The following is a 22,852-nucleotide window of genomic DNA, read 5'->3' as shown; positions in this document are numbered from 1 at the left end:
GTGTGACACATTTCTTAGTTTCCTCTGATACAAAGTATAACTCCTGAGAGTTTTAGTTTCAAAAGTCATGAAACAGTCTTTAAGAAAAAGAAAAAGTGTGGATAAAACATTAGAAAGAAATCAAGTTGTCTGCTGGTTGAGGTTGTTCATGAAAAATGGTTCATACTGTACTAAAACATGTTATAATTGATGATGATGATGATGATGAAGATGAAGATGGCTGAGTGAATTTGGCATCTATTCTAAGATTTATGATGTACTGTATGTTTGTGTTACATTCCTGGTTATTCATCCATTTATTTTGCTCTTTTTGCTGTTATATTCATATTTCTGCATTTATTTTTGTTCTTTTCAATCAAAATATAAATAGAAGCCACCAACAAATATGCTTGAAGCGTGAACTGAATTGGAAAAAAAAGAAAATGATATCAATCAACGGACAATTAATTAGGACCACTGATCAAGCGAATATATGTGATTCACAATTACTTTACTGTCTGATGCTGATTCAGCTCACACTGAAAGACATTCCTCCATAGAGTTTTGCTGCAGAGAAAAAGTCTTACAGGATCCAAAATGGACTGCCAACTCTTTATTGACCATTTCAAACAGAAGCAAAGAACACTGGCTCTTGAACTTGACGGATGTTGTGATCATCTTGACGGATGATGTGATCATCTCTATGGGTGGTGTGATCATCTCTATGGGTGGTGTGGTCATCTTGACGGATGATGTGATCATCTCTATGGGTGGTGTGGTCATCTTGACGGATGATGTGATCATCTCTATGGGTGGTGTGGTCATCTTGACGGATGATGTGATCATCTCTATGGGTGGTGTGGTCATCTTGACGGATGATGTGGTCATCTTGATAGGTAGTGTGATCATCTTGATGGATGATGTGATCATCTCTATGGGTGGTGTGATCATCTCTATGGGTGGTGTGATTATCTTGATGGATGATGTGATCATCTCTATGGGTGGTGTGATCATCTCTATGGGTGGTGTGGTCATCTTGACGGATGATGTGATCATCTCTATGGGTGGTGTGATCATCTCTATGGGTGGTGTGATCATCTTGACGGGTGGTGTGGTCATCTTGACGGATGATGTGATCATCTTGACGGATGATGTGATCATCTCTATGGATGATGTGATCATCTCTATGGGTGGTGTGATCATCTTGACGGATGATGTGATCATCTCTATGGGTGGTGTGATCATCTCTATGGGTGATGTGATCATCTCTATGGGTGGTGTGATCATCTCTATGGGTGGTGTGATCATCTTGATAGGTGGTGATCATCTTGATGCGTGGTGTGATCATCTTGGACACACAATCCTGAGATTCCAGGAACACGGGAGTGGACACATCCTCATACTCACTGCAGTCCTCACCTGCAGGACAACTAGACAAACTGGACAGTCGCTCTGCCTCCCAACGCTTGTCACAATCCTCTACTTTGTGTATATTTTCTAAGAAATCAGGGAGAGAAGAAGAAATGAGAAAAACGTCCTTCGTCTTGACCACTCATTTGCGAATGTGTCTCCTTGGCGAGAGAAACTCTAAAGGACTCTGATCGGCGTGTTCCGGAACGACTCTCTCCCCTTCCCAGTTCTGTTTACCTGTTGTTTTTTCTACTCTTGCTTTGTTACATTGTTTCTGTTCAGCATGTGTGTATATTACCATGGCATAATTTATTCTACCTGTATGAAGTATTAGAGTAGTGGGAACTTGTATTGGCATTTACTACCCTCAGCCTGTTGGTGTGTTTACTGTAACACTGGCGTAACTGTTATCGATTAAAGCTCTAAAACTTGACCACGACCTGTGCTCTGTGTCGGCTCTTGTTCCTGGATTGACCTTGGCTTTTCTTGTTGACTTGTGTACTGGGGATGTTGACACTCCTATAGGGAAACAGTTCCTTGGGATAACTACTGGTCACAGAATCCCAGAACCTCACATTTTGAGTGTTAATTAGATTAGATGTTATTCTTTAAACAATTAATTCTCAAAAATCTACATTTCATTAGTGAAGAAGATAGATTCTGGACCTCAAAATGTCCCTCTAGGTTTGATGGGTGAGAGTCTAGTCTGTGACAAAAACATCCCAGAGACCAACGCACTTTTGATCAGATTTAGTGCAAACTTGCAGGTAGTCTAACCAGGTAGTCTAACCAGGTCGTCTAACCAGGTCGTCTGCAGGTCGTCTAACCAGGTAGTCTAACCAGGTAGTCTAACCAGGTGGTCTAACCAGGTGGTCTAACCAGGTAGTCTAACCAGGTAGTGTAACCAGGTCGTCTAACCAGGTCGTCTAACCAGGTAGTCTAACCAGGTCGTCTAACCAGGTCGTCTAACCAGGTCGTCTAACCAGGTCGTCTAACCAGGTAGTGTAACCAGGTAGTCTAACCAGGTCGTCTAACCAGGTCGTCTAACCAGGTCATCTAACCAGGTGGTCTAACCAGGTCGTCTAACCAGGTCGTCTAACCAGGTGGTCTAACCAGGTCATCTAACCAGGTGGTCTAACCAGGTCATCTAACCAGGTAGTCTAACCAGGTAGTCTAACCCCCAGAGAGTTGAGAATCAAAATACAAAGATACACCCAGGGAGAGTTTCCTTTATACTCATGCAGTCTTATATTGGTGAATAAGCACATTCACATCATTCTGGGCGGACTAATGACTGTGTCCTCATTAACCTTAGCTGCTGGACTCCGCTCACCTCTCAAACGTTGTCTCCTGTCTGATAACCTTATTCTATGGCTTGGTCCTATCTATCAAGTACTTTCTCTGTGACCTATCACTGTTTGTACCTGCGCGTACCACGCACACACACACACACACACACACACACACACACACACACACACACACACACACAACTCTTCACAATTATTTTAACTGCCTCTTAGGCCAGTTATCAGTTCTATACAGCAAAATAAATGGTTAAATCCATTATATTTCAAATGATATGTCCCCAAATGCTTCACATTCTCTCAGTGCTCCGTCACATCACGATTGATCAAATCTTTTTTCTTTTTTTTTACGATGATCTACATTTCACCAGCCTTTGATGTCAAGTGCATCATGACAGTCTCGGTGACCGGAGGGACCAAAAATCCCCGTTCGGACGACCCAGAGAGAATGAGCCAGTGTTAATCTGGATCGGCATGACAACAGGGACTTTGAGTGTGACCTCACAGAGGCCTAGTGTCCGTCGGCCCCCGAGGGCCCGTGAACCACAGGGGCTTTTTGAAGCTAGCGTTACTCACTACTACACTAGCGGGATGGGCAAGAGCCCTTAACGGGGAAGACGCACGCAGAGAGAGAACGGCACGAAGGAATGATCAAACATCTGGCTTATCAATTGCTCTTCTTGTCAGAGGAGTGAAAATAATAAATAAAAAAAATCCCCCAAAATTACTCTGAAGAAAACTTTTTATTGCTTACTGTAGCTCTGATTCGAGACTAAATTAAAAATGTGAAATGAGAAGGTAAATTATACTTTATATATATTGTATATGTATATATTTATATTATTTTAATATGTTTAGTTTCTGTATAGTACTTTATCCTCATGCTGAAGATGACCACAGTTTGAGAAAAATCATATTTGCCTTTCATCTTCTAATTGATTAAGTGATGAAATTGACACTTGGGCCAGGAGAGCATGAAAAACTCCATAACATCAGATCCCATTCTCCCTCCACAGAACCCTGCTAAAATATACAAATCCAGCCAATAATAGAACACTTTGGCTGTGGACGGAGGTTCCTCAGGGAGGGTCCAGGTTCTTCACCCTGCACACTGCCCCCATGCATGATAACAGGTTTGTGTTGGCTGTTAGAGGGACTAAAGAGAGGTCCTTTTCTGGTCTACCGTATGTTTATAAGTCCCCATTTCTATTGCAGTCACTATTACCCGCACTTTACTTTTTCAGCTTCAAACGTGAGTCTGTGACATGCATGATTTTAATGTGCAAAAAGTTGATGAAATTGGCTAAATTTGGCTCATATGTTGCTAAATTAATCAATTAATCTTAATATCTACCAAGTGCACAAGGTCTAAAAGCAGTGAAGCCATTAGGCACTAACCTCTTTTCTAGAGATGAGTGAACTCACAAAGAGTCGTTATGGAGCTATTCTTATTATGACCACTAATTGTGGCCCATGTGTTTTCTCGCCATAATGGTTTGACAGGACAAAAGAATAGTGGCATTTTCAATTATAATTGTACAGATAACATATATTGAAAGCACTTGGCAAGAGTGTAATCTCCTAAAGTAATTAACCTGAGTGGAGAGACACTTTCTCAATAATGAGTATTTTGGGTCAGTGTGAACATTATCATTATGACTGAGGGGAAAAGTGCCGTGAGCAACGGGATGATTAAAAACCGCGTTTGAAGAAGTTTGAACCGCCGCCCGCTTGGCCCCTCCCCCCTCTCAGTCCTTATCCCAGCATGCCCTTGGGCATTGTGTCATAAGGAGTGCTGCTGTGTCAAACACTCGAAAATGTCACAAGGAAAGCACTTACAAAGCCTAACATCTCCCCAAATCCTTTAATTATTCCAGGATACCTCATGTACCTGCGCCTGTCTGATCGCCATGCCGATCCACGTCCAAACAATCAGCTTACAGAGACCGACCACATGATTGGCTAATATCCCAGAACGGTGCTCAAAATGTGAGAGAGATACAGTAATGCTAAAGAATGTAGTATCCCTTGTTAATAGGATGCCCTTCCTCGGGTCCTGTCATTTCCTTTGACAGATACAATTTTCCTGGACTACTGTACAAAAAGAATGTGAGCCTGACAACATTTCGGGGAACTATTTCATCACAGCAATCCCCTGAATGTAAGATCCCAGTGCTCCAGACCAACCTCTAGAGCCGTGCCCCCCACCCCGCCCCCTCTCCTCGCCCCCCTGTCCTCCGGTAGCACCTCTGTCCCTCTAATCTCTACATTCCACTATCACTCCAAAATGAAGCTGGGAGGAGTGGGGTCTTTACTAACCCCACCGCTCTCACAACGACCCCAATCTGCCTCATTGACAAAAAAGTGTCAAGTCGACGGATGCGAGCCAGAAGTCTTCAGCCTGTCTGTAAAACTCTCCATTCAACCCCAGACGAGGTGTCAATACTCAGCCACCTCACTACCTCAACACAGAAAAACAACCCCCCCAAAAAATGAGAAAACCTTTAGGATTCTAAACTGGAAGGTACGTGAGAACTCAGGAGATACAACGGTAAATATGCTGATGAGGGTGTTTTGATTTGCATAAATGAAGTCTAATTAATATTTGATACCTAATATGGAAATGAGTTGAAGCAGAGTAGAGCCCAGTAAAGACTGCGCCCTGGCCCATGTTCAGTCAGGGAACACGTCAACAAACCCGCAAGCTCCTAACAGGCGGGACTCTTTGGCATACACTCTAATAGACAGAGACCATTTTTCTAGATAATAGCCTATCATGCAGGATACAATTTAAATTAAAAAATGCAATTTTCACCTTGAAATGAACAAATGATTACAATTTCTATACAAATTAAAGCACCCAGGCAGCGCCTCAGTACTGTGCCGCTGCCATGAAACTTAATTTCACATAATTACCGTGAAATACATTTTCAAATATTTGTATTTTGTCCGTCGTTTTAGAGCGTGCTTCTCTGTCTTCTGCAAAGCGTCTGATCTCACCTTCTGGGGACGGTAGGGGGGGAAAAAAGAGTGGATAAAACCCATCGTAGAGATGAAAACGCTCTTCAACAGACAAGATAAACATTTCAAAAAGGGGGGGGGGGGGTAGATTGCTGCGGTTGAGCCCGGTAGCCCCTGAAGTTATCTTTAAAAGCCAAATTACACCGTCTTATCGTGGGAATCATCTAATAGTTATCTCCTCAGATGCTTCACAACACCCCTCCTCACACATCTCACACCAAAGGACTGTTTTTATACCTGATTATGAATCTGCCTGAGAAGAAAAGATGTTAACTGCTACAGTTCAGATTGAGAGTTGTAGCAAATTGAGAACCGTATGAAAGGAGAAAGCGTTTAATTTCTTGGCGGGAAGGAAGGCCATGGGGGAGTCTGGGAGACAAGCGTACAGAAATAACACCAACAACAAATGCAAAATAGGTTTATTATTGTCACTGAGAACTCATTGTGAGCCACGGATCAATGGTAAATGGTAAATGGACTGCACTTATATAGCGCTTTTCCACCTTAGCGGCACTCAAAGCGCTTTACAATGGCCTCTCATTCACCCATTCACACACACATTCATGGTAGCTGCCATGCAAGGTGCTAACCTGCTCATTGGGAGCAATTTGGGGTTAGGTGTCTTGCTCAAGGACACTTCGACATGTGGACAGTCGGAGCTGGGATTCGAATCAATGGGCAATTGCATCCCGACTTCTACAAGTTCTAGGTTGTTTTAATCCTGTGTTCTCACATGGATCTACAGGTCACTACTCCTCTTCCCATCCTCTGTCTCTCCTCTATCTCTCCTGTCTGTTTTATTCTAAGAGCTGAGAGACACATCAGACCCCGAAGTTCTCGACCCCGTCATACCGGGGGTCAGCGCCACACCGATGGGCGATTTCACACCCGAGATGAGGCGGGAATGAAGACCGGGGCCGTCTCTGAAGCTGTAGGTCAGGGAAGAAAGCGCTTACGCCACAGGCGTCTTTCACAGCTCTGCTCACTGTTCTCTCACTGTTCACCTACGGGTCCGATGGGCGGCTCTGAGGAGCCACGGCGCCGTAGACCCAGATATCAAGCGGATCTGGGCCATATATGGGCCGGAACTAAGCCACAAGGGCCAGATCTCGCCTGTATATGGCCCAGATCTGCTTGCTTTCTGGGGACGTACGACGAGGACGAATCTTTGGCAGAAGATCCCTTCATTTAGAGTTAAAGACTCTGGACCTTTGCACTTGATTTGATTGCTTTAATTGATTTTGTACGCATTTGTTTTGTTTGTGTCTATTGTGAACTCGTCAACCCTGAACATGAGGGAAACCTCAGCGCTTTTACGAGTCAAAATAAAGGTTTGGAATTGAATTTTTGAATTGAAGACCCCCGACGTCTCAGGTCTGAACGCCCCTGTAGCTCTCCTCTCGTTCTCCCTGGCCTCTGTCACTGCCGCTCAGCTCAGCCCCCCCCCCCCACCCCCCTCCCTTCTCAGTCCCCCCCCCTCTCCCTTCCCAGTCCCCCCCCCCGCGCCCCGCCAACCCCAACCCCCCGTCCCTCCACGGGTTAGCGGGCACAGCTGGACAACGGCTTCTTATGCATTCATGAGCTGCGCCGCGGCGGATAAATAAAAAGCTTCATTACGACGCTAAAGTGTTACTAATGACATGTACCTGCCGCCCTGGCACCTCCGAAAATCTAATGCGACACACTCGAATGGAAAATCTATTCCTCCGCCACCGCGCGCTCCTCTCTCTCCGTCCCTCCACACCGCCGCCGTTCTCCATGGAGATTTACTCCAACCCCGCTCGCCCATTTGCCCCCCCCCCCCCCCCCCCACCTCCACCTCCTCCTTTAACCAATATTTACTATTCTGTTTCCATAATGTTCTACCAAGGCCTTTGCTCTCGGTCGTGACCCCGGTATTAGCTGTAAATTGCACTTTGCAGACTTAACAGGGTGAGGAGGAGGAGGAGGAGGAGAGGCTTTGCTAGTCTGCAGTACGACAGGGCGATGCAAGAAAGGTATATTATTATTATAGTATTACATGTACAAAATAAAATCAACAAAGTTTCAGGTGTGCTGTTTATTTACCCTCGCTGACAGCTCTTATTCTGATAGTGTCCAGTAGTTTATAATGGAATGAATTATTGACGCGAATTAATAAAAAATAGATTAGAATAGTAATATCATACTCAAGCTGGTTTGCAAAACAATATTATCCGTCATTTCATTGTATCGCTTAAAAAATGGCGACGGTGGAATTTTGGTTTCGTTAATCTTTTTGTGACTGTTTTTGTGACACTCAAAAGGTCCTAATTGTTCAATTTCCCTGAAAAAAAAAGCTCATCTTTGACAGGCCTCTGATTTATCATTCATGAAACAGAAGTGAATCATACATTTGTTCATTCAAAATGTCCGCCTGCTTGGCTGATTAGGCTAATATCTATGACGCCAAATGCGATGTTATGCTTTATTTGTCATTGTATCCGGTGCTGTGCCCACTTTTCATAATCATTTGTGTCCAATTTTGGCCATAGTTAATGCGGTCTTAATTCCCTTATAAGGAGCAAGCTTCCAAAAGCCGTTCCTTTTAGACGCTCAGCACCGTGGGTCATTAATTATGTGGTAAAAATAAATAAATAAAGGTAGCTGTGCTGTCTGAGGGGATCCACCGAAGGATGGATTCACCCTCCTCCACTGGTGCAAGACTCGGCAGTCTGAGTAGGGCACGTGTTCTGCATAACAGGGCAGCCATATTGCACACCGACAGTGTCTTGTGGACCCAGGCATCGCCATTCTGCAGTCTTCGCTATCCTTCCACAGCCGAGGGCCTCTTATAAACAAATGGCCGACACAATCGACAGTCCTTTTCATTTCTTCGACCGAGTTGTTTTTCATCTGGGGTTAGGGTGGGGAGGAGGGGATTGAGTTACCAAGCGTAAATGCACAATGACTATCTATCTGAAGAATCCCTAGTGTCTTGTAAACCGATAAGCCTCGCAAAGACGGAAACAACCCATAGATCCCTTTATCTAGTCTAATAATTCAAATTCTTGTCACCGTTTTATTCCTTCTCATGTTCTCTCTTGGCAATGGAATTCTAATTTAGGGCGGATGAAAAGTCATTTGCAGAAGCACGGCTCCAGTGTTCATCTTCTCAGGAACGACTCCTCGAGTCAAACGCGGTCGAATTGAAACGCAGTCAGAAAAAAAACGCCTAAAGGCCAGAGAACTAAGACGCCCGCCGACGGCCGCGGCGCTTACAGCCAGGTTACATGTCACTTCTGACGCTTTGCTTTCACCGCGTCGATCGCGCCTCTCTTAAGTCCCTCTACACCCCAGCAGCAAAGTGCCAGGGCTTTAGTGAGCTTTTGTCATCTTCCCGGGCAGATCAGGGCGGCTGTAGCCCTCCGCCACGTGTGAAGTCGACGCAAAGTCGATCTCCTCTTCAGCCTCGGAGACGGGATGGTGGATGATGCTCCCGATTACGTTCCCACAATGAGCGGCCCGAGGACGAGGATTGGAGTGCGTGGCTTGCAGGTCTGGCTAAGTGCCTATTGAGCCAGTCTGACGCCTAAAGCCAGAGCACTTGTACACACAATGAGAGGGTGTAACAGTAGCAGTGGCAGCTCTGGAGACAACCCACTGACTCACTCACACATCAACACACACACACGGCTACCTATATACAGTTACATACTTGTGTTGCACTTTGTCTTGATGCTTTTAATGTCTCACGTAAAGCACTTTGAATTGCCTTGTTGCTGAAATGTGCAACAAATAAACTTGCCTTGCCAACTAGTGTGAGATTTTGCACCTGTATCCAGAGTTAGCAGCTGACAACATACTGTAGCAACTAGATTCAAGGTGTAAAACGCCTCTGGTGAAGGATTATGGGTAGGAAATAAGGGCGAACGGCAGATACGACGACCCCTCTATGAAAGTCAAACAAGAACCAGAAAACACAGAACGGCTTGTTGGCATTTCAAATAATCTCTTTTACAAGACACTTAAACTAACTTTTAATTCTCTCAAAGCTCTGCTCGGTGTCCGTGGTCCAGACCGAACACGGAAAAGTCATCTCCGGCATCATCCGGTAGACCCCCGTTCCCGAAGCACCTGTGCTAAATATATTCATCCTGCGGTATCTGCGTAGGGACTAAATCCCTCGTCCTTTGTCCTTGTGAGCCGCCTTGAGAACGGGAACATCTCGGCTCCTGCGGTCCCATCTTCGGATGGAAGGCAATTACAGTAGGATTTAATGTATGGGTTAGCTCAGGATTACATCGCCTTATATCAGAGTCAGGGCAACCCCACCCTCGACTGCGGCTACTAGGGTTTCTGTCTGGGACGGGGGGGGGGGGGGGGGGTCTAAGGGAGACTACGGACCGGGAGGGGGGGAGGGGGGCGTACATTTAATTTGACGGATCAGAAGGGGCTGGTTGATAATCAGGCCGATCCCGTATGCGTTAGTGTGAGACGTTTCAGGTGGCGCGGGATTAGGGCGGGGGGGCTACTCCATTTCAAAAATAATGACAGAGCGCTCGACGGAGAGGCTGCCGAACATGACAAAGAGAGAGAGGCAACAGCAGGTATGGTAATTCCTCTCACCCTCATCTATGGGGTAATCTGAAACCCGGACCCAGGGGTGTTCATATCAGACAGATGTATTATGGTGTGGATGTGGAATCGTGCATGAAGCAATACATTTCCCTCCATAGGAATCCTTGAGGGTGGACTTTGGGGTTCTATTCCTGAGCAGTGAACGTCTAAACTCCGGTCCAGGCCGAGCTAGAATCGGCGCCTGAACACTCAAGGCATTTATTAGTTTAAGTTCTGACCCAAAACAGGGTTGTACAAACGGGACTGTAACTGTACAGTATGAAGTGAGAGAATGGGAGTTGATAAACGCGGTGCATTAGGCAAAAAACGTGTTTCCTCAGGGCCACGCGCCAAACTAGGAATCGCATACCAACAAAACAACAAACTAACTTTGCCATTGAGTCTCGGGGGGGGCGGAGACCTGGGCCGACCTCATCTGGACGGAGGTACCATACATCAGCCGAGACTTCCCATGAATCACTGGGGGAAGAGATCCAATGCCTCGGTCCAAATAGTTCCCCTAAGCCCCCTGGTCCCACTCCGCTGTCCCAGCACTCAAGAGTCACCCCCCAAAAATGATCAGAATCGGCCGGTTCGTGTTTCAGACAGGCGTGGGGGGGGGGGCGGGGGGTGCGAGGTGGAGAGGAGGGGTGAACCGGGGGTATCGAGGCCACAGACCGAGCGGGGATAGACACGCCACTTTCCCAGGGTCCTGACGAGCAGAGCAGCTGAGATTCCTCGTCTTGTCCCCCCCCACCCCCCCGTACCCTGCCCAGGGATGGACACTGGGCCCACGCAGATGTGTGAGGGGGGGGGGGGGGTAGGGAGGGTTGTGATGTTGTGCCAAGCAGGGAGTGTTGTGTAATGAGAAAGAGAGAAAGAGAGAGAGAGAGAGAAGGAAAGAAAGAGAATGGTGTGTGTGTGTGTGGGGGGGGGGGGGCTGGGGCAGTGGTGGTTCTTGGGTAATGTTTTTCCTCTCCAGAAGGGCTGATGAAAGTATGGATGCAGCTGTGCCCTCTCTGTGCATTCACCCCTCTCTCTCTCTCTCTCTCTCTCTCTCACTCCCTCGTTCATTCTCCTTCTCTATATCACACCCTCACATCCCTTTATGTGGACAGTTGCTCTGGCATGCTTGTTAATTAAAGAACAAAGAATAAGCACACATACTGTATGAAAGGCTCATCCAATCTGGAGCATGGATGTCATGTACAACGACAGTAGTACCTCTGCAAATCATATACCTCCCTAATCGGAATCATCCGAAGAACCAAATCATACAACGTCCGAGATATAGGCTACCCCCTGGGGTAAAGAAACCCAATCGAACCCTGTGCCTATCCACCACAACCTGCAGGAAGAACTTCATTAGTGGCTTAAGTAGATTTTACATGCTGATGTTAAAGGAATAGTAAAGGGAAAAATCATGTTTAGCCCTGTTTTAAGGTTACTTATGATCATATACAATTATTCAGATCAAAAAGTTGACAAAACTAGCACTTTTGAGAAAGTCACGGTGCCCACCCACATCCATTGTATGACCAAAACGGTGGTAGAGCAATTATCAGACTTTCTCAAAAGTGCTAGTTTTGTCAACTTTTTGATCTGAACCATTGTATATGATCATAAGTAACCTTAAAACAGGGCGAAACATGATTTCCTTTCCTACTCCTTTAAGGGGATGAGGAGAGAGGACCCGACAAGAAAAGATCTTCTCTCTCTTAAGAGTCCTCTGCCTTCGCAATTTTTGTCTAACTTCATTTGATGTTTTTTTTCATAGTTTTTTTTGGGAGGCTGTGAAATACAAATGATGCACATTGGTCATAATTAATCCATTCATCTTGCATTGGCATGCTGCACTTTCGAACCATGGGGAATGTTGCTCCCATGTTGACCCTAGGTTGGTGTTAGAGGGCGGGTAACGGAGGTGGGAGACAAAGAGATGGCCGCCTTCTACTACGCCACCGGTCACGACCTCCATCGTGGAGGTTCGTGCAGGCGAACGGCGTGGGCGAACGTGGGTGGTAGTTTTCCTTGTCCTGCGATGTTCCAGACATGGCAGAGTGAGGGAGAGAGCTGGGAGCAGGTGTCGGCAGGATACCACGCTCTCCCACAGAAAAACATGGCGGATTCTGGAAAGGCGCAGTTGAAGAGAGTTGACATCTGTTCACGTCGCCATACCAACACAGCTGGAACGGCGTGATGTCATTGGCGGGCAGCTGTGGTCCTCACACAGCAATGAGTGTGTATGTACGCCAGAGAGAGAGAGAGAGAGAGAGGGAGAGCATGTGGGTGTGTGAGCAGGGAAGGTAAGTGTTTGTGTGTGTGTGTGTGGGAGAGAGAGAGAGAGAGAGAGAGAGAGAGAGAGAGAGGGAGAGCATGTGGGTGTGTGAGCAGGGAAGGTGAGTGTGTGTGTGTGTGTGTGTGTGTGTGGGAGAGAGAGAGAGAGAGAGAGTGAGTGAGAGAGAGAGAGAGAGAGAGAGAGAGAGAGAGAGAGAGAGAGAGAGAGAGAGAGAGAGAAGCGGCCGAAAAAATACCCAGGAGTGCATCAATACCTTTAAGTTAAGGTTAAGCTGGGTCATAAACTCATAAACTCACGGTTTACACAGAAGTGTGCGTACAGTATGTGTGTGTGTATGTGTGTGTGTGTGTATGTGTGTGTGTGTATGTGTGTGTGTATGTGTGTGTGTGTGTGTGTGGGTGGTGGAGTGTTTACTGTAATTTGTTGGACGGGCTGGTTAGTGACACCAGTCGATGGCTGAGGGACCTCCACTCTACCGACGGGAATTACAATAGTAGCCAGTGTACTGTAGTCCACCCCCCCACCTCACAAAACACACACACACACACACACACACACACTTCTGTCTCAATAGAGTAAGGTTACAGAGCATTACTGTGGTGGTATGTCACTGCTCAACCTTGGCCTCACGCACTGGGGGCACACGCCTCCAAGAGTACACAGGGATGGCTAAGACGGAGAGCGCGCGTGTGTGTGTGTGTGTGTGTGTACGAGGGGAGTTGCTATTTTTCTGTTGGATTTGGCTAATAAAGATGGACACGTAAGCCTGTTGACAGCTTGCGGTTGAAAAAGCCTCTCTCAAAGCCACGTCCTCTTGCTCACTATCTTCTGAGGGATGCTTTTCTTCTTCTTCTTCTTTTTTTTAAGTCGCTGAAGGCACCGCGGGGTTTTTCTGGGAGGCGTCTGTGATTACCTCTCGTTTAAGTCATTATAACCCAGAGCCCTGGCTCCTCTGCTAACTCTCTTCATCTGGGCGTGTTGAAACACGGACAGGTCAGGTGGATATACTGGCGAGGGGAGCTCAGTCAAACGAGTGTGTGATGCTACTTGTGTTTTTTCGCTTCTCAATCAGGTTATGTAAAAGGTCAGTGCCAATCAAAGCATCTGACGAGCCACCTCTCTTGACCTTACATTAGGAACTAATCCAGTTATGCAATAGTTGAGGGTTTCCTTCTCTAAGGATTAGAATCAGATAATAGAAACATGCTCTTTCCTAAATAACAAGGGGAAAAAAAATAATAATAATTTGAGTGTTCTTGTTTGATACAAGCTAACCTGCCATAAATGTATGTATTATAGCAACATGACATTTAAAAAAAAAAAAAAAAAAAAAGTGTAATATAGATTTACATCGTAATTTCTGTCTCTTAACTCGGGAGAGCGAACGGTACAGGGGCTGCTATTCCTCTCAGTCTGGAGGATGAGACACAGCAGCAATTTCTGAAGCTTAATTTTGCTATTGATAAGGCTGCCCTCTGTTGGGGGGATCCTGCACTGCAGGACAAGAACAGGATTTAGTTTGAAAAAATAACCTTGTGAGTGAAATTGAGTGATGACTGACCTACGAATAAGATTTAATGAACACGCTTACACTAATAATAATAATACACCAACAAACACACTAACAAGTCTTGAACTTTTCATAGCAACTCGGAACGAGCTGAGATTGCTGTGAAGATCGTTCTCAGGTGTCACTCACAACGGGCCCCTGAGGCTGCAAGTTAACAGGTTTGACCAGATTATCAGACTTAGCCCAACGTGAAATAACACTTAACATCTTAAGAAAGACAGAAGAGGGCTGTGTCTAAAATGGACACCTTCATACCACTGGCCACTTTTTTCCCGACCAGAACCGACATAAACCTTTGGTCAAAACCAGAACATACGAGCAAAATGAAACGAAAATCTAGCCTGTTGGTCCCGTGCCCTGGGACACAGTATAGGGGGGGGGGGGTGCACAGCACAACGGAACCACTACTGTACTTATAAGTTCTCTGCACATGGGCAGTACATACACAGTAGGATGTATATTAAGCGTGTCCTCAGACTGCTTAGGAGAGACCCTGAGAGCTGTGATAGTCATTAGGACCTGGTGTGAGGGTCGGCCCCCCAGGAGGGAGAGCGCTGGGATCGGCCCCCCAGGAGGGAGAACGCTGGGATCGGAGCGTCTCCACAGCTGTGCTCTGGTATGTTGAGAAGTGGACGCCTACATGCCAGACACATGCCTGCCATGGCTGCCGGATTCCTCCACATTCCCTCAGCACCAAAGCAATGTCCACAATATCTCAAATAACACACACACACACACCAACCAACACCATCACACAAGCACACACACCTACCCCGGCTACACACACACTGTACATCACACCCTAGTCCTCATCACACACACACACCAACCAACACCCCCACCGACCCGGTTACACACACTGTGGACATCACTCGCTACTCATCACTCACACACACCACACACTCAGCCCTGTTTCTCACATCCTCCTCGTGCCTGTGTGTGTGTGTGTGTGTGTGTGTGTGTGTGTGTGCCCCGTCTGGGTCTCTGCCCCGGTCTGAGGGCCAGCAGACTCAACGTACTTACTGTACACGTCTCTCTCAATTGGCTGAAACATCAATTTTCCACCCTTTTTAGGGGGCAGAGTATCCGTTAAAAGTTTAAACAAACTGGGCTCAGCGCGACCCTTCCTGCTCTTTAGGCAGCTTCACAGCTCGGGCGCTGCTGTACGCGCTAAACCCAGCGAGCAATCGTCTGCTTTACCCAGAGGACCACGGTCTTCTATTAGCACCTCTCCCCTTTACAGCACACTGCGTTACGCACCAACCTGGCAACCTAGATAACCTTTCGTTCTATATGATATTTTATGACTTTTGAGTAGGGATGCACCGATGCATCGGCCGAATATCGGCATCGATGTTGGCCTTGTTGACTGCTATCGGTAAATAAAATGACATTCACCGATGGTAGTGGCCGATGTTATGTCACAACAATTACGGCTTTTTTTGTTGCAAAACATAAACTACCCAGCTGCAGATTCGGAGAAGATCCGTGACGTAACGCTGCAAACGCACGTGTAGTTTGCTTTCAAATTAAAGTGAAATAAAAATCAGCGTTTTGGAACCAAACACTTCATCTCTTTGTTTCCCTGGCACAAAAGGGGGGGGAATGAAAATTTTATAAAATAAACATCGGCCATCGGCCCAGAATTTTGCAATTGCAATTTTGCAATCCCTACTTTTGAGAGATATCTTAATGGACATAAACCAGCCACTGGGCCAAGGGAGTGATGAAACTAAACTATATGGACAGGTCAAGTATATATTCAATAACTACACCAAATAAATTCAAATATTAGGCTATATAGATTCCAATAATCTAACTTGATTATTCATGAATGTGGTCAGTTGAATACAAAAGCTACAAACTGGTCGTTGTTGATATAGCCAAACTGCTCTCACAGTGACTGCTGGCCCTTTGACTAGGAGACTTAATTAGAAGTTGAGAGAGAATGGAGTACAAGGACATATTTTAGAATAACGCTTTGATGCAGTCAGTCACACAAAAGCTGAGGGTTCACACAGAGTGCTGAGGAGCTCTCTCTCCATCTATCTGTGGAGAGAGAGAGAGAGAGAGCGAGAGAGAGAGAGAGAGAGGAGGGGAAGAACAGGGAAGAAGAGAGGGATATGGACTTCGGAGGCCGACTATAGTCAACTTTCTCCCAGGCTGTGGAGGAGAGATTGGAGGAAGGGAGTGATACAGATGAAAAAACATGTCTTTTTCTAGTCTGTTTTTCTCTTTCCCTCCGTTGAGAAGCGTCACTCCCCTTTTTCCCATGCACATTGGTTTTGTGTTCATGGTCGTCCGGCGGAGGAAGACCAGGCCTGCTTCTCATGGGAGAGAAAGCGGAGAGGGCGATGCGTGCCCATTTGATTAATTTCTAACATCTTGCGATATGCCGCATAGAGAATGGATTGAGTCAGACCGCTATAGCCACCCTTGGATCTCCATGGTTAAGCCAAAATGTCACCTTTCTGATGTGGCAGTGCTGGAGATATCAAAGGACGGCGTTTGTCAGTGTCCCCATCGTGCTGAGCTAAAGAAGACGAGGCCGTTTGTCAGGGTTCGATTTTCAAGTTGGAGAATCATCTGCACTTGGTCTTATCTGCTTTGGACAGTAAATCCACACATTAGTATACTGACAATGTGAAATTGCATAAATGGAATAACAAAATCGCTTGTATCTAAAAAAAAATAAAGAAAAGTTATTTCATTTGTGGATGAAGTAGAGTAGAAAAAGTTGGGTTTCGATTTGTGGGCCGCTAAGTATATGAAGAGTTGGGTTAAAATTACAAAGGCACACGTTGAGAAATCATAACACCAGACTTCGTTCAATCGTGCATTTGATTTATTCTCCAACTTCTTGGAATGATCCTCTACGTCTCAGACAGAACGGTCTGTCAAAGACTCTTAATACCATATAGTTTTGCCTGGTCTCCGAAAATGGTAAAAGTATAGCGAGAAAATTTGAAATAAAGTCAGTTAGATACAGTTAATAGCCTCTTTAGCTGGGGCTTGGGGGTAGACTGCAAACGTCGAGCTGGAGAGAGGGCCTCAGGTAAACTCGAAGGGACCTTGAAACTCGAAGTCATCATGACAAAAAAAGTACAACTCAACAGAATGACTAAGCCGCTATAACTTGGGCTTGTATGTCCTGTCCCTTTTTATTTTATTTTTTTGTTTAATATAATTGTGAAGTGTATTCAGTCAGTTCCCTTGGTTGTGGGGCCATTCTTAATCATTTGGGACGTCATGGAACTAAAAGCACAGCCAGACAGAGCAATGAACTGCAGGGAACGCACTGTATTAGCATTATGCACCGTATTAGCATAGATAGACTAATGTAGCTTGAGTCGAATACTGAGGTATTTCTCATTGCTTACATAAAGGAAATCCATGTTACAGTATAGTGTATGTTAAGAGCTCTCACCTTGCCAAAGAGCTCATTTGCAACTCTCTAAAAAGGTACAGTATAATAGTCCAAGTCTAGATTTTGACATGAACGTATGGCTATACTACCAATATGCAGTTGTCAGCAGGTGGGAGGATGCCGTGTTTGACAGTGCAATACGCTAGCCCACTTTTTTTATTTTTTACACAGTACTTCAACATCACAAGTGGTCACGTCAATTTGTCACTGTGCCCACATATGGACAGCAGTGTAAAAACATGGGCCCCGTCCAGCTAACCAAGTGTGAACGAACATGTAAACTTAGCCAAGTTTTAACAGATAAGCCTTTCTCCCCCGCACACAAACACACACTAACGTGCGAATCCCGGTTCACCGTGACCACCAGTCAAAGCACAAACAGACTGTAGAGGGATCGGAGGGGGGGAAAAAAAGAGAAAAAAAAGAAAATGGCAGCCATGTCTGGAGTGTAAATCTCTACATGAGAAAGAAGGGAAGTCCGGGGGTGAGCGATGGGGGGGACGGCATATTGATGGCCTCCACATGTTCGCAGATGCCGTGGCTGTCCGACGGATGACAACGCTCCGATGCAGCGTCTTAGCCAACTACAAGGTAAGGCGGATAAGGTGGCTTAAGATGGCTACCGTGTGAAAGACGGTGCGAGGGAGGCCTCGTCAGTCACGCTTGTGTTGCCGTGCCCTGGCGCTCGGCTCCGTCACCACCTGGGAGGCGTTGAAGGGTCTCACGGAGGGGACAGAGGGTGGAGCCCGGAGCAGTCAACTGCCAGTTTACCAACTGTCACTACCAACTGTCACTTTCATTTTGAATAATTTATTTTTGATAATGATTATCATCTAATCTTAATGAGTTAAAGGTAGTAGGTGTTGTTTCAATGGTGATGAGTTTGACATAGGTATTTTCTTTGTTCGAGCATTCAAACGAGTTGGCATGCATCTCACTTTGACATCTGTGAAGATGATACTTTGCTTTCTGAAATATGTTTGTACCGGGTGACTTTGAAAGGATACTGTACATTTGGGGCCAAAATGTACAGTATCTCTCTTTCTTGCTTTCCCCCTTTCTCTCAGTCTCTCTGTACTGTAGGTCATGCAATGGAAACCATGCTCTTTATTCCCCCACCTTCTGTAGTATATGTAATGTAAACTACAGTGGTTTGCATGTGATTGGTTTTAGGACTACTTGTTTTAGAGGTGTCGGGGACATGCCCAATTGAATTCTTGACAATAACTATAGGTGTGCCACAAGGTTTGTTATTGGGCCCTGTTCCTTTTACTATTTATATTAATGATATTATTTCTTCTGTGAATGATTGTCATGCCCATCTGCGGATGCTACTACTGTGTATTGTATCCACTGTTAGTGGTTCTAGCATTGAAAGAGTCACTAAGTACAAATATCTTGGCATGTGGCTCGATGAAAAACTCACTTTTAAATACCACATAGACAACCTTAGGGCTGGGTATTGGCAAGGACCTTACGATACATATCACGATACATGGTTCACGATACGATACATATCATGATACATTACAATACGATATGATACAATACATATTGCGGTACATTGCGATGTATAGCTGTATCGATTTTATTGCACAGCCCTAGACAACCTTGCCTCCAAGTTGCGACAGAAAATTGGCTTCCTGTAAAGAAACAGCTTTCCATTAATTAGTTGGAAAATTGTGGAGGCAGTTTTCTGATCATTTTCGCACTATGGTGATGTAACTTATAGGAACACTGCAGCTTTAACCCTTAAGCCGCTGGACTTGGTCCATCACTCTGCCTTTAGATTCATCAATGGTATGTTATATAAATATGATACACACCATTGTGTGCTATAGTAATATGGTTGGTTGGCCTTCTCTTACTGAATGGCTTAACAAGCGTTTGTTTATCTTTAAAGCCCTTATAGGAAAATCACCTTCTTATATTACAACGTTGTTGATTTGAAATCATGGAACCTACTTGACTAGATGGAATGACTGTCTTCTGCTTAGGGCCCCCTGAGCAGCTCTGATCTGGGAAAACCTTCCTTCCTTCAAAGCCCCCCGACTCTTGGAATGTCCTCCAATGCACTTTTAAAACTGAAATTCTACCATTTTGTGTTGATTTGTAACTTTTTCAAGTTATTCTCGTCTGGTGCTCCATGCGAGTTCTACTCTTGCAATCTCTGTTTTTGCTGTAAACTTGACGTCACTGGAAACGAGGGAAACCTCCGTCCCCTTCCGAGTGAAAATAAAGATTTGAATGAATGAAACAGTAGCGGCGTACGAAGAGATTAGGCTTCCCTGTAATTCAGACATCTCTCTCCATGAGGGCGACGGGCGATGGGTGGAGGAGAGAGTCCGGAAACGGGACACGCAGGGTTAATCCCACTGTCTTTATTACATTCACACTCAAAACACTGGGCAGCTGGCCCCCATCACGGGGTCAGGGGCAGCACTCAGTGTGTGTGTGTGTGTGTGTGTGTGTGTGTGTGTGTGTGTGTGTGTGTGTGTGAGCACGCGCGTGCGTGCACGCACCAAAATAATTCTCAATGGTAGGGTTGTCATTGAATTACAGAACAGAGTAATCAGAGGGCATAGTTAAATGCATGTTACATATATATAATACACTGGATGATCTTTAATCCACTGCAATGTGATGTTATGTGATGAATTCTGTACATGTTATGTGATGAATTCTGTACAATGAAGCAGTAGTAGGAGGATATACAGTAGCAGACTGAAATAAGACAGCAACTATATAATCGTCAGAAAATTCATGCGAAAATTACATTCGCCAAAATGCAAAATATTGTGATTGCTCAATATAAAATTGGAGATAAGAGCTGGCCTACTAAACTGGCATACGACAGGAGTTAAATGAGATGAAATAACACATCGAAGATGGATAATTTGTCATTTGAAATAGCATTATTTAGATTTTTTCAGATTGGTGGCTTCACTCTGAACTTGGCTGCTATAGAGCTAGCACCATCTTGTGGATCCTAATAGACCTAGATTAGAATGATCTTTAATGCCAGCCTCATGCACTCTGGAGAAATACAGTGCACGTTAACCAGGTCTTAACCTGTAAAGGGGCTTCTCATACTGCTGCATTTCAACTGACCTAAACTCCAGAACAACAACACAGGATAGCATTTAAAAAGGAAGTTGTCGTTCTGCCAACTAGACGCCATGAAGCCGCCTGGGTCCCGGCCCCGGATCTTCTCGGTTGTAATCATCTAACGTGGTGAAGATTTAAACCCTTTGGCTCTCGGGTCACTCAGAACATTAATGCTGTATTGCAGGTAGGCCGACTTTAACATTTTCAAGCTGTTGCTCAAACAGTTGCCTTTATGTAGGACCTAGTTAAGTAAACAAGTAGGACCTACTGTTCTAGACAGTAAAATGAAAGAGAATATGAAAATATGAAAGAGAATATGAAAATAAAAGAACATAAAACAAGGTAGTTAAAGGAGTAGTTTGGTGTTTAGCATCGTAAATCCTGTTATAAGGTTATTTACGATCATATACAGCGGTCCGTATAAAAAAGACTGCACAGATATGCTCATGTCACAGCTAAGTTCTGTAGTACACAATGGATCTACATAGTGCCTAAGCAGAAGCAAGAAGCAAAGTCCCCCTTGGGACCTTAAATCAGAATAAATATGAATGGTGGTCAACGGCGAGAGACAAGTCATCTCTTGATCCTGTTTGAGTTGTGCCATGACCAGACACATATGATGTTTGTCGATTTAAATAATTCATTTTACAGATCTCTGTTAACTCGCAACTCAGCAAATATTAGCTAGCTGACGTTACAACTCGTAACGCAGATCTTGCATGCCAGCTCTTACAGAGCCGACTAACTCTTCTTCTGCACAGCTGCAGCTCTCAACATGGCCAGGCTAATAGTGATTTTCACCTCTTTTAATACTTTTAAACTTGTTCGGGAATAACTGTTTTACAGTTTTGCCACAAACTGTGACTTTCTTGACTTGCAAAATTATGTTTTAAATTAACAAACATCATGTGTATGGTTATGGCGCAATTCAAACCGGATCAAGAAATGATGTCTCTATGATGCCCATAGAGATCCATTACAGTAGCTGTGACACAAAAAGCACTAATATCTTAAGAGTGCCATCTGTCAAAATGTTTATATCGACTGTTGTAGCCTTTGATTGTAAATAACCCTTTAACAGGGCTTATGATCCAAAATACCAAACTACTCCTTTAATTTACCTTAGATGACATCACATAGTATATTTCAGTGTCCCTTATGCCACTAGATTGTTGCTAATTTCTCCTAATACTGAGTTAAGCTCATAAACTATAATGATATGCCTACAGTAGGCCTATCATTCTGAAACATTTGATGAGGATCACATCATTGCTGACATTGCATCTTGCAACCACTGGTTAACATTCATTTGTGTATAAACTGAATAGGGTTCTAACCGGATTCATTGGAAGAAAAAAGGGGGAATTAATCATAAAATGAGGTTGAAGAGTAAAGAATAGCCCAGAGAGTAATTAGTCTATAAAGGAGCCTTTGTTTATTCTCTCCTAGCTATTGAAAGGCTTTTCCCTGCTTTACACTAACAAAGGACGTCTGGAAGAGAAAGTTGGGATGTTTAGGAGGATGCGCGCGCCACGCCTGATTTAACTTCGCCGCGCGGCACAGATGGCGCGTGGTTGAATTTGCATCGTCAGTGTTTCTCAACCTAATCCCCATTCTTACGAGGTTACCTGGTTTACAAGCAAGTTTAATAAGCGTCCCCTCGCGATGATCATATGCGCACTATAAGCTCCTTTTTGTGCAGAATCAAATAAATAAGGGAGAGAAAAGAGACGTCTGTTTCGGGGGGGAAGCTGGGGTATCACTACGCAGGGAGTTGGAGATCCCAGATGCATATTTGGGTAATCAGCACTGCTGCCTGCTGGATTTGCACACAGACATTGTGGATATAGGCTGGCTCGAGCCGCCCAAATCTTGGTTTAATCTGTTGTTTTATTGGGCTCTGGAATACAAAAATGTATCAATGCAGCATAAGGCACAGTGGTGCATTACAATGGGACAAGTTATATTAAGTATGCAGGCATTTGCACTGGAAGTTTACATTGAGCCATATGGTATGCTTCATAAAGGTGAAATAGTAGGCTATTGCTATTTTAAATTACTGGTATGTAGTGTGGATGAAGTATACTAACCTCTTTATCTACAGACACACAGTACACACACTTCTTATCCACTGCTGATGTTAAAACAGAACA

Source organism: Borostomias antarcticus, assembly GCF_949987555.1.
Source record: "Borostomias antarcticus genome assembly, chromosome: 3".
Taxonomy (NCBI): domain Eukaryota; kingdom Metazoa; phylum Chordata; class Actinopteri; order Stomiiformes; family Stomiidae; genus Borostomias; species Borostomias antarcticus.
Note: the sequence above shows the minus strand (reverse complement) of the source record.